Raw genomic sequence first — 13,098 nt, 5'->3', positions numbered from 1 at the left:
GCACTACCTACTTTTGACGACAGGCTGTGTTATTTCCTAGCTGTATAGGAATGCTTTAGCCACTTTCCTCTGTTTTCCCACCTATAAGATAAGGATGATGAGGGCTGGAGAGATGGCTCAGTGGTTAAGAGCACTGACTGCCCTTCCAGAGATCCTGAGTTCAAATCCTAGCAACCGCATGGTGTCTCACAACCATCTGTAATGAGATCTGGTGCCTCCTTCTGGTGTCTGAAGACAGCTACAGTGTACTTACATATAGTAAATAAATCTTTAAAAAAAAGATAAGGAGGTACTATGGGTGGTGAAGTGAACTCTCCCACGGAAGGCTTAGTATCTGGCACACATCGTGCACGCTAGATCTACCTCCTGCTGTGTGTTTACTCCAGCACACTGTCCTGGACTCTGGTGAGCACTTCCTTTTTCCTGACTTAGCTCTAGTTCACCAGGTTTCCCTTCCTAAATGAATGCTGCTCTCCCCTGTGTCTGCTGTTGCACTACGTCCCCGCCTGTGCCCACGGGAATCTATCTCCTCAGCTTCACTCTTACGGCCAGAGATCTTCCCTGTTCATTTGAGATCTCCTGGGGTCCATCTTCAAAGACCTCAGCTGCTCACGAGGCCTCTCTCAGAGTCTGTCTCAGTTTTTCTCATGTCTGGACTAACGCAGTGGATGACGTAATGTGGAACGGAGGGTAAACATGAGCAGACCCTCTAACCTTATCGGGCTGCTTTTGTCATCTGTTCGGGAGGTGGCATAGTTGAGCAATGGGTTTTCAGTTCTCACTGCTGCAGATGACACTGCTGAGGATGGGCCCTGAAGGCAATGATTCCCTTCATAGCTTTTTCAGGAACTTGGAGATTTCTAGCTGGTCCTCAGACCATTCTCTTTATTATTATATTATTAATTCATTATTATAATTATTAAATATTATTAAGTAATAATGATAACTGTTGCTGTTTTTTCAAGACAGGGTGACACTGTATGGTCCTGGCTGTCCTGAAACTTGATTTGTAGACCAGGCTGGCCTCAAACTCAGAGACCTGCCTGCCTGCCTCCAGGATTGGATTAAAGTTGTGAACTATCATGCCCGGCTTTCTTTATGTTATTAATGCCCCTAATATCCTTAGGGAGAGGTTTGAGGGTGTCTGTGTGTGGCCATCCTGGGAGTAAACTCTTGGGCTTTTGACTTGTTTGTTTGCTTTTTTTTTTTTTTTTTCTATTCTTTTTTTTTTTCCGGAGCTGGGGACCGAACCCAGGGACCCAGGGCCTTGCGCTTGCTAGGCAAGCGCTCTACCACTGAGCCAAATCCCCAACCCTGTTTGTTTGCTTTTTAATTCTTCCAGAGCTGGGGCCTGAACCTACAGCTTTGTGCTTGCTTGCCAATGACTTTAGGGTTATTTATTTATTTTATTTATGTGAGTACACTATAGCTGTCTTCAGACACACCAGAAGAGGGCATCAGATCCCATTATAGATGGTTGTGAGCCATGTGGTTGCTGGGAATTGAACTCAGGACCTCTGGAAGGGCAATTAGTGCTTTTAACTACTGAGCCATCTCTCCAGCTACCTTGCCAAATGACTTTTTTTTTTTAAGATTTATTCATTTATTATATATAAGTACACTGTAGCTGTCTTCAGACACACCAGAAGAGGGCATCAGATCCCATTACAGATGGTTGTGAGCCACCATGTGGTTGCTGGGAATTGAACTCAGGACCTCTGGAAGAGCAGTCGGGTGCTCTTAACCGCTGAGCCATCTCTCCAGCCTGCCAAATGACTTTTGAGGCCCGATGTCTCAGTGATGATGTTAGATGGGAGGAAACATGGTCAGGCTGGAATTTATCAGACCCATTACCCATTGCCATCCAGACAAACAGAAATCCCAACATACTAAGGACAAACTAGAATTCTTGGGTGGAAAAATGGAGGCCCACAGCAAAGCGCCTGACCTGTACAGAATAAAATGAGGTTGTGGCAGTCTCAGCTCTCAGTCACCTGTCTGGGAAGGCTCTGGCCCACTCACCTCTGTTCCCAGGCTCCTCCCTTTTGCTTTGCTCAGTTAGCTTGCTCCGTCTGTGGAAAGACCTGTGGGATTTCACTGTGGATTCCCAGCCTTATTTTCTGTTCCCAGGTAATAAAATCTGTAATATTAAAATATATGCGTGAGTTCTGAGTTTGATGCGGCAGAGTTGAGTCTGAGTCGAGGTCTACAGAGCCAGTTCCAGCACAGGTAAGGCTGCATACAGTGAAACATTGTTTCAAAAACCAGTCAATATATGGAGCTGGAGAGATGGTTCAGTGGTTAAGAGCTCTGACGGCTCTTCCAGGGGTCCTGAGTTCAATTCCCACCAACTGCATGGCTCACAACCATCTGTAATGGAATCTGATGCCCTCTTCTGGTGTGTCTGAAGATAGCAACAGTGTACTGTGTACTCATATAACTGAAATACATACGTGTGTGTGTGTGTGGGTGTGTGTGTGTGTGTGTGTAGAGACAAAGTTTGAGACCAGCCTGGTCTACAAATAAAGTTCCAGGACAGCCAGAAGTACATATGAGAGTTAGTGTTGAGGGCTGTGAAAGAAAAATAATGATTTTGTTAGCCAGAAATAAATACACAAAGTGAGTGCATGAACATGGTGACCAAGCGTGGCAAATGGGAGAGTGGCTTGTCCCAGCAGGCAGCATACTGTGGTATCTGTCACATGACTACTACAGCAGACCCTCAGACTCCCTGAGCTTTCTCAGAAAGACTCCTTTAGCACTGAAGGACTCGCCTGGCATAAACAAAGCCCTGGTTCTGATGCCCAGCACTGCATAACCTGGGTTTTGTGGTTTATCCTCTGCTAACTGGAGGATAGCCTTGGCTAGAGGAGATCATGTTTAAAACAAAGAAAAACAACAAAAATCCACAGAAAACTCAAAACAAGAACATCAGAAAAATAAAAAATATGGCTGATTCTCTTTTGATATGCATGAATGGAAGAAAGGAAATCAATTGATCAGTCAATCAGTTAATCAATCAAGACACCCCTTGGTTCTGGTTTCTTCACAGACTCCTTCAGTGAAGACCTATTTCCTTCATTCTGAGGTTGGCAATTGGAAAGTCACTGTTCTTTGTACAAATTCCTCTCTCGGTCAGGCTGAACAGCTTGCTATGTTCTACTGTTTGTGGAGTAAGGCCCTGAAGGAAATGGAGGACGGATGACAGAGAGGGTTTTAGAGGAAAGGAGGGAGGGAGAATGTAAGTGTCAGGTGGTGGTGCATGCCTTTAATCCCAGCACTCAGGAGGCAGAGGCAGGTGGATCTTAGGAGTTTGAGGCCAGCCTGGTCTATCTACATAGTGAGTTCAAGACCAACCAGGGCTACACAGGGAAACCCTATTTCAATAAACCAAAACCAGGGCTGGAGGGATGGTTCAGGGGTTAAGAGCACTGACTACTCTTCCAGGGGTCCTGAGTTTAATCCCAGCAACCACATGGCTCACAACTATCTATAATGGAATCTGATGCCCTCTTCTGGTGTGTCTGAAGACAGTTACAGTGTACTTATATATAATTAAAAAAACAAACAAAAAACAAAAACAACCCAAAAACTAAAACCAAACCAATCAAACAAACAAGAGATAATATCTATATACTATTTTACAATTTGAAGGAATTTTTTTTTCTGTACCCAGGTTCAAACCCATGAATGCCAAACACACTTTCTACCTTCACCCCTAATGACATGATTTTTATTTTATTTTACATTCATGAGTGTTTTGCCTTCATGTGTGTTTGTGTACCATGAATGCCTGGTGCCAGAAAAGGTCACTGGGTTCCTTAGAACTGTAGTTACAGACAGTTGTAAGCCACTCTGCGTGTGCTGGGAATCAAACCTGGGTCCTCTGGAAGAGCAGTCAGTGCTCTTAACCACTGAGTAATCTCTCTAGCCCTCCTAAGAAAAAATTTTAAGAATTAATTCATGCTCCCTCTTTAGAATTCTGTAGAATGCTCTAAATTTGAGGGAACATGTATATGAAATATGCATTGAAAACATCATGGCTGAAGGTGAAGATGATATATTTTTTTTCTTTTCTTTTTTTTTCGGAGCCGGGGACTGAACCCAGGGCCTTGCGCTCGCTAGGCAAATGCTCTACCACTGAGCTAAATCCCCAACCCCTGAAGATGATATTTAAAGGGTAAGAAAAGCTGTCTATGGCTAGTTGCTAAAATCCTAGAGTAATAGAATTCTACTACATCCCTAGAGTATTTAATAGGATTCTAGGATTTGGAAAACAGGATATTTCAGTATTCATAAGCGGAGTCTTGGTTAGGGTTATTATTGCTGTGATGAAACACCATGACCAAAAGCAAGAGGAAAGGGCTTATCTTGCTTATATTTCTCAGCATAGTTCATCATCAAAGGGAGGCAGGGCAGGAACTCAAACAGGACAGGAACCTGGAGGAAGGCTGATGGAAGCCATGGAGGGGTGCTGCCTATTGGCTTAAGATGGCTTGCCCAGCCTGTTTTCTTACAGAACCCAGGATCACCAGCCCAAATATGGCACAATGGGATGTGCCCTCTCCAATTTATAACTAATTAAGGAAAGGCTTTACAGGTCTGCCTCCAACCTCATCTCATGGAAGCAGTTTCTTCATTGAGGTTTTCTCCCCTCAGGTGACTTTTGTTTGTGTTACAAGTTGACAAAACTTTCCAGCACCACAGGGATTTTAGAGCTAACCATCAAAGAGTGTCTGGGTACAAAGTTACTTTGTGTTTTCAGACTGTGATCCTTGGCCCAGCATGCTGAGTGAATGGTGGCAGCATATGGTCAGCAGACCAAAGTGGATCTTCTCTTCCCAGCTGTGCACTAATGAAAGTGGCTGGAGAGCTCTTCCCCAGAGAGACAGCAAACCTGCAGATCCCAGATCTCACCCTCTTGCACAGCTCCCCGTTAAACATTTACTGGCAAACATCTGGAACAGATCTGCTGTCCTTACTGGAAAAGAGCATGTTTGTGTCAAATACAGTTTTCAAACAGGGTTTTGCAGCTCCAGGGGAGTTTGAACCACAGGTTTTTAGATGGCTATTTTCTTGCTTTCCTAGTGAAATGCCAAGTGCAGAGAACCTGAAGACCAGTATCTCACTTTGCTCCATCACTTCGTCTGAAGCGGCTTGATTAATTTTACTACTTATTAAAACAGGGATAGTAGCCCAGCAGACTGTTGGCATTGTAGTAAATCTGTATCTGATGATGGCAGTGTAAAACACTTTAGAATGTCTTCAGACCTTCACAGGAAGGAAAGCCTTCTGGTTGTCAGTGTGGAGTTTAGGAAAATTAGCCTTATTGGTTTTGTTAGCTAAGTAGTTACAAAAATGAGTGTGTTGCAGAAAAATGCCACTCCCTTGTTTTCTAGGCTAGAGAGCAGTTTCTGTTGAACATCTGAATGTATTAATATTTTGGTTCTTTTTCAGTCACAGTGTTGGAAAACTATATTGATTAGTTTGCTCATTAGTTCTATCATCTATCTATGGTTTAATTACAGACAGGATCTCATTAAGCAGCTCCAGCTGTCCTGGAACTCTCAATACAGATCTAGCTGGCCTCAAACTCACAGAGATTCGCCTGCCTCTGCCTCCCAAGTTCTAGGATCAAAGGTGTGACCACTGCACCCTGAAGTCTTTTTCTTCATCAGTTTGATCTAGAGGCTCCCTGAGATTGTACGTTGGAAACTGTCTCTCATAAAGCATCATCAGCAGAAACATTGTTTGGTCAGTCTTCTTAGATCTCTACTTCTTCCTGGGCTTAGAAGTAGAGGGGCTTACTTCTAGGTTAGATTTTAGGCTGCTGGCTGCCTATTTTATACTTTGCTCTCCTATCCCACCAGGCTAGGCAGCTAAGACAAGGTTGGATGGAGGTAGACAGCCATTTAGGGTAAATCTATAAACTCTGTGTTTTGGGCAGAGCCGTCTGGTTTTGGCTTTTTGGGATACGAGACTGGGCAACTTAAATGACGAATATTTCTTTCTCATGGTTCTGGAAGGGTTTGGTTCCTAATGAGGAATTTCTTCCGATCTTTCAGTCAGCCAATCATCCTCCCACTGGGGTCTCTTGTAGTAAACAAGAAGGGAGAGAGCTCATTCCTTGATGTTTCTTCTTAAAACAGCATGGACCCGATACTGAGGTCCCCATCCCAGTGTCTTCATCTAAGCACAATTATCCTTTTCAAATGACAAGTCATAAATAAAGATCTAACTAGATTTAAAACAATTTCTTCAACAGTTATGAATACACGTAATACAACATGTTATACTGCGATATGCTTAGTTATATTTATTTCATGCACCGGGAAGGCACTCCTGTGGGACCACAGAACAACTTGGAGAAATCAACTCTTTCCTTTTGCCATGCGGTTCCATGGGATCAAACTCAGGTTGCTGCGTATGGAGATTTGGCTGAGAAATGTCCCCACAGGCTCGGGAATTTGAGTGCCTGGTCCCCAGTTGGCAGTGCGGTTTGGGGGAGGTTTAAGAGGTGTGGCCTTGCTGGAGGAAGTACGTCATTGAGGGTGGGTTTTGAGGTATACACTCTCATCCCACTTCCTGTTCTCCTTTTCTCTGCTTCCTGTTTACGGTTAGAAGTGTGATCTTTATGTTCCTACGGTCGTGCCTGCTGTTAGCTGCCTTGCCAACCCACTGCGGGGGATTCTCATCTCCCTGGAACCACCATTGCCCAAAAAAAACCCCTCTTTTTCCGTGGGTTCTTGTGATTAAAATTGCTTTATCCCATCAAGAGAAAAGTAACTGATCGGTCAACTTTGGCCGCAAGTGCGGTTACTCACATTGTGAATTCTTGAATTCGTAGCTCGGATCTGAAACCCTTTGGAAGAGTAACAAGTGCTCTTTACAGCTTAGCTGTGTCACCAGCCTCTGCCTCTCAGTTTTGCTTGTAAGACTCTGTTTTGAGTCTTACCTGATTAAAGGTTTCAATTTGATATGTAGTACTTAGTATAACTGATTCCATTTCGGTTTGGTTGGGACTTAGTACAGGAGTTGAATTTAGAAAGACTGTCTTTGGGGGGTGGGGTGGGAAAGAAGCCAGTTAGGAACACTGGCAATTCTTCCAGAGGGCCTAGGGTTTGATTTTTTTGTTTGTTTTGTTTTTGTTCGAGACAGGATTTCTCTGTGTAGGTCTGGCTGTCTTGGAACTTGCTCTGCAGACCAGGCTGGCCTTGAACTCACAGAAATCCACCTGCCTCCACCTCCCATAAAGGCAAGTGACACTGCCAACCTGTCCCTGGGCCTAGGTTTGATTCATAGCATCTACACGGCAACTAACAACCACCTGTAACTTCAGTTCCAGGGGATCTGACACCTCTGGCCTCTGAGAACACCAGTCAGCACATGCTGCAAAGAACATAAGTAGGCAAAGCACTCCTACATATAAGATAAATTTAATGTAAAGAAAAGAAAAGAAAAAAGAAAGATGAGGACTGGAGAGATCACTCAGTGGTTTAGACAAGGACTGGAGAGATGGCTCAGTGGTTTAGAGCGTTGAGCTGCTCTTTGGGAGGACTGGATTCAGTTTCCAACAGCCACATGTCAGCTTACACGTGATTGTAAGTCCAGGTCCTGGGGGCCTGACACCCTCTTCTGGTTTCCATGGGCCCTGCACATAAGTGGTACACAGAATGTATGTATCGTACACAAAAAATAATAAAATACACTTTTAAACCCCCACAAAGATGGCCTCATATAAGTTTTATTTACTACCTCTCAAAGGTCTCGCCTTCAAATATCGCTTCAAGAGGTAAAACTTCAATATATGATTTGTGGGGACACAATATCTCCATAGCAGGTTCTTCTGTTTTCCAATTTTCATTCTTCCTGGCATCTATCTTTTGCACATATCTGAGGGGAGGAGAAGTGGTTGGGCCAGTGTAGGACTTGGTCCTCTCTCTCTCTCTCTCTCTCTCTCTCTCTCTCTCTCTCTGGCTTAGCAGGATCCTTAGCAGGGCTTCCAGAACTGACTCTGTAATAGCTATTCCATGCTGAGAGGGGGACCAGCTGGAGCCTGGTGTGACACAGGACATATTAAAAATCATAAAGACAGGTTGGGTGTGATGTTTTTAATTCCAGACCTCAGGAGGCAGAGGCAGGTGGATCTCTGTGAGTTCCAGGCCTGGACAGCCTGGGTTATTACACAAAGAAACCCTGTCTCAGGAGGCTTTATCCATCATCGGATGGAAACAGCTAGAGAGACCCACAGCCAGACGTTAGGCAGAGCTCAGGGAGTCTTAGGGATGAGTCATGGGAAGGACTGAAGGAGTCAGAGGGGTCAAGGACACCACAAGAAAACCTACAGAGCCAACTAACCTAAGCCCATGGGGGCTCACAGAGACTGAACCACTAACCAAAGAGCAGGCAGGAGCTGAACTTAGGTCCCATATACATAGGTAAGGACGTGCAGCTTGATCTTCATGTGGGTTCCCTAATAATAGGAAAGGAGCTATCTCTGATTCAGACTCTACCGTCTGCCTTTGGATCCTTTCCCCTAGCTGGGCTGCATTGTCTGGCCTCAATGGGAGAGGATGTGTTTAGTCCTCCTGTGACTAGACGTGCCAAGGTAGGTTGGTATGGTGTGGGGTGGGGTAGGGTGGGGGCTCCTCTTCTCTAAGGAGACTAGGAGAGGAAAATGGGGGAAGGGAGATGGGAGGGTGAGACTGGGATGTAAAGTGAATAAATTAATTAATGAAAAAAAAAATAGAAACCCCAGTGTTGAAAAAAACAAACAAAAACAAAACAAAAACAAAAAAAAGAAAAACAAACAGGCCACCCTCCCCAACACTGTAAAGACAGACACTCATGTGCTCTTAGGCTCTTCTTTACTCACGGAATTTAGGTTTAGCAGACCTTAGGAGTTGTAATTTGAAGCTGAACCTTAAGTGTGGAAGACTCCGGCCTACCAGGGCTCCTACAGAGTGGACCAGTCGGGGTTTAAAATGGAATTTCTACCCCATTTTTCTTCAGACCTGGACTTGAACTTAATAAAAAAAGTCTTTAATAAGAAAGCAGCCTGAAGCCCAGTCACCTTCCCTCAGAGAATGACCGTGAAAGCATCTCTGGCCTTCGTCTCATGGTCAACACTGCAAGGCTCCCACAGGCATGGGGCATGGAATCTAACCCATCTTCCTTCATCAGTTACCAAGGAGGTGGTCATGGGGCACTTGAGTGACAGAGACAACTCTGGCTGAGCTGCCCTTGCTAGTCTTTTGGCCACTCTCCCCTCTGAGACACCTTCGTCTCACGTGTACAGAGGCACAGTGCCCACTTGTGGCTTTTTTTTTTTTTTTTTCAACTTAATACCAAATCCTATCGGGACTCTGGCTGAGCTGACGCCATTGGGTACATAGATTTCGACCTCCTGTCCCAGTTTCCTGAGTGAAAAATAATCCTGTGAATTATTGTCAGAGGAGGAAATGAGTCAGCTCCCTTGTCACGAGATTAACTGCACGATTAAGACTCACCCTCTTCCCTGAGAATGTGAGTTTTTTTTTTTTTTTTTTTTTTTTTTTTTTTGCCGGCCGACCGGGGGCGGGGGTTGGGAAGAATTTTCACAATTCAAACAAACCCGCTCCCACCCCTTAACTTACCTCGCCTCCCCTCCGTTTGCTAAACTTGTCTGGATGCGTTTAAGTAGCAGGCCCGTTTTGAGTCTCTGCCAAGGGCAGGGCAAATCCTGCCCCACCAGTTAGATATGTCCAGGCCTGCTTGAACCCCAGCCACAGTTAGGCTTCCTTCCATGTTCACGAAGAGTAGAAGCAGAAAAGGAAACAGGAGTCAGAGAAGAGCAGGTGAAGGGACAGAGCCATCGTGCCCTGCCTGCCCTGGGACTGCTGTGTGTAATTTATTTTGCTGCTTACCTATACTCCATAAATTACCTTTTTTTCTTTGCATACCCTGGATTATCAGTACTGTGAGGGGCAGACTGTGTTCCTCTCTGGTCTGAGTGCAGTGCTGGGGCAGGGGGGGTATGTTTTTGACAAAAAAATAACTACAGAAGACATGGTGACTGGTAGGCTATGTCTCTGCCGCTGGTGAAATGAACGAATTTAAGACAGACTACATTATATTAAAGGCAGTTTATTGGGAAGCTGCACTAGGGCAGGTTCACTGGCCCCGGGGAATGAGTCCAGGGGAGTCGCCTGGGTGGGGGGTCGGTAAGAGAGAAAGAGACAATGGGTGCACTCCTGCAGAGACAGAAGGGAAGGGAGGAAGAGGTAGAGGGGAAGAGGAAGGGGAGGGGAAGGGGGAGGGAGGAGGCATGCAAAAATGACTGGATTATATAGTGAAGAGCCTCTGGGGAAAGGGCAGCCCAGCCCCTGTGCTAGAAAGTTCAAGGTTGGGGCAGGGTATGCCAGGTAGGACTGAGGGATGCTGGGAGAACCTGGAGGCCCTGTCTGCTTTGATGTGTAAAATATGCACCCCAGTCCCTTGTCCCAGGTCTGAAACCAAACAGTGGCCAAGAATGAACTTGGGGCAGGGGTTAAAGAAAATATAGTTTCCTCTTTTTTCTATGAACAGAGAAAACAGTAAAAAAGCAATCCAGGATTTTTGGTTTGTTGTTTTTTTTTTTTTTTTTTTTTTTTTTTCCGGAGGTGGGGACCGAACCCAGGGCCTTGTGCTTGCTAGGCAAGCGCTCTACCACTGAGCTAGATCCCCAACCCCTGTTGTTTTGTCTTTTAAGGACTGGAATTGAGTCCCTCCTTCCATCCCGTGGATCTGCATTTCAAACTATTGTGATGATAAGGTTTGCACTGCAAGCACCTTTGCCTGCAGAGCCAATGAGGAAGGAACAGCTCTCCTTCTGCTGAGAAATAGAATTCAGTGGCCAGTTCAGGTGTCTTCAGTGACTGTCCCAGGGACGTGATTAACTGTGGTCTGCCCTTTAAGGGTGGCTATGGTGCCAGCTATGCAGACAGGAGGGACACAGCTCTACGAGTTAGAAATGTCCACATTTCTGTGGTTCTCACCTTATTTGTTTGTTTGTTTGTTTGTTTATTTATTTATTTATTTTAGATAGGGTCTTGTTATGTAGTCCCTGCTGGCCTGAAACTCACTCTGTAGACCAAGCTGGCCTTGAACTCACAGAATCTGCCACTGCTTCTCAAGGGCTGGGATTAATGTTTCTGACCTTTGCAAGAAACAGCAAACATGCAGCTCAAGTCCCCACGCTAGGCCACACCGGGTGTTCCTCCATCTTATATTCCTGGGACTGTTAATGATAAACCATAGCAGATAGCAGGAGTTTGATTAGATTGTTATTTTAACAGTGGTCACATGATGCACACAGGATGCTCTTTCAAATTTTGCTGAAGGCTACGCTTTGTCTCGTTGTCACTAATGAAACCAGAGAAGCCGAACAAACCCTTCAGCTCCATTTGATTTCATCATCCAGTTGGGAATCTCCGAGCGGAGTGATAGGCTGCTCTAACCTTTGCTAGTTCATCTGTCCTCTGGGTCAGGAGCCCATGGGTACCACAAGCGTCTGTCCAGAATTCGAAAGTAGGTTCAACTCATTGAAATCACCAAGCCTTCCTTTGAGTCCGTCTAAGTGTCTGGTGGGTAACCTCTGACAGGGCCGGAACTGCAGCTTTAGAACATGCGGATGCCACCATTCTCTGAGGAGCCTTGACGATAGATTTCCAACGTACAGGTCACCAATTACTTCTCTTTCACTTAGCACAACCACGTGTTGCACCTCACTAGTAACATTGTAGTCTACGGGGTGTCACTGCTTCTTCTCTGCCTGATCTGAGGAGGCTGACCCACACTCTACCTGGGGAATGTCACATAATCCGTGGAGAAACTACAGGTTAAACTTCCTGGAATGAGTCTCCATGCAAATGAGGCATCCCCAGAACCTTGAGCCTCAGACAATGAAACTCCACCCTAAGAAGATCCCCTTCCCACACGCCAAGGTTCATATACAGAGCCCTGGTTCCCTCCAAATAAAGGGTGTGCACAAGCTAAGAGCTCCTCAGGAGCTGTTTCATTAAGATTCTTGGAGAGAGCACCGCCTACCCACCCCCGGCCCCCTCCGCCCCCCCCCCCCCCCACTCCCAACCAGACCCGGATCCTGCAGAGCCCACGTGGTCTGGATTCTGCTTCATCCTCTCAGCCTGGTGTGCTGCATCATCTGGACACCCTGAGAGGGAAGAAACAGAGGCTGAAGAACCACAGCTGACCCCAACACGCGTACCACAGACTTGCATGTCTCAGACTCCCCTAAAATCCGGAAACTCTTATCTCCCAGGATGTAGAGTTCGGATCTGCGCACCGGTCTCTTCTACAGGAATAAGGGCGGTCGCCACCATTGCCAGGCCTCTCCTTACTCAAGCCTCAGCTTCCTGTCAGCTATTACATGTAGTGTTTTTTTTTTTTCCCCCGGAGCTGCGGACCGAGCCCAGGGCTTTGCGCTTGCCAGGCAAGCGCTCTACCACTGAGCTAAATCCCCAACCCCTCATATGTAGTTTTACACTCTCATTTCAAACTGTCATTTTAGGAGCAGACGGCTCGTGGCAGAGATGGTCAAACAGGCCTAGAGAGTTTGGGGGTGAAGAGACCCCCCCAACCTCAAACAGCAGGATTTGTGGGAATCATTGGTCCCCAGATTCCTTTCAAGGAAGCAGTGCAGCTTTCTTAGGATTCTCAGCCCCTTCCTGCCTAATTGACAAACTAAGAGCCACGGCCCAGGGGCGCATGTCCGAGATTTCCCAACTCCCATGATGAAGAGACAGCCTCTCAAGCCTCCTACATCTTGGAAGTGTTCCCTATTCTTTTGAAATCACAACCTTAGTTTGTCCCTGTGCTGCTTTGTCCCTTCACTTAGCATTAAAGCTTGAGCCCATCCGTCTTTTTCCAGTGGCTTGAATTACTTCCTTGCATCCCTCAGTTTGGCAAACTTCCCCACTGGACCCGACAAATGCTTTTCAAACACACAGATGGGTTGTTCTGTGACTGTTGCCTTTACATGAAACTCCCGTGATACTTCTCTGAAATTACCCAAAAAGCTATTCTCGGCCTCTAGGAAGAACCATTTGTCACAAACCCCCG

The 13,098-nt window shown here is 45.8% G+C and overlaps 1 long non-coding RNA gene across 2 annotated transcripts; it reads right to left on the bottom strand.

Moving 5' to 3' along the window:
• Positions 1 to 7,420: 7,420 nt before the first annotated feature.
• Positions 7,421 to 9,702, bottom strand: LOC102554564 (uncharacterized). Of its 2 annotated transcripts, XR_015683611.1 has the most exons (4): positions 9,636 to 9,702; positions 8,876 to 9,025; positions 7,756 to 7,893; positions 7,421 to 7,651 (listed from the first exon to the last, which is right to left on the bottom strand). It is a non-coding gene; the product is annotated as an uncharacterized LOC102554564 (long non-coding RNA). The 2 variants fall into 2 exon arrangements; XR_015683610.1 differs by lacking the exon at positions 8,876 to 9,025.
• Positions 9,703 to 13,098: the final 3,396 nt, after the last annotated feature.

The sequence above is a fragment of the Rattus norvegicus genome, chromosome 3 (assembly GCF_021556685.1).
Source record: "Rattus norvegicus strain SHRSP/BbbUtx chromosome 3, alternate assembly SHRSP_T2T, whole genome shotgun sequence".
Lineage (NCBI taxonomy): Eukaryota > Metazoa > Chordata > Mammalia > Rodentia > Muridae > Rattus > Rattus norvegicus.
Note: the sequence above shows the minus strand (reverse complement) of the source record. Positions and strands in the feature narration are given on the sequence as shown.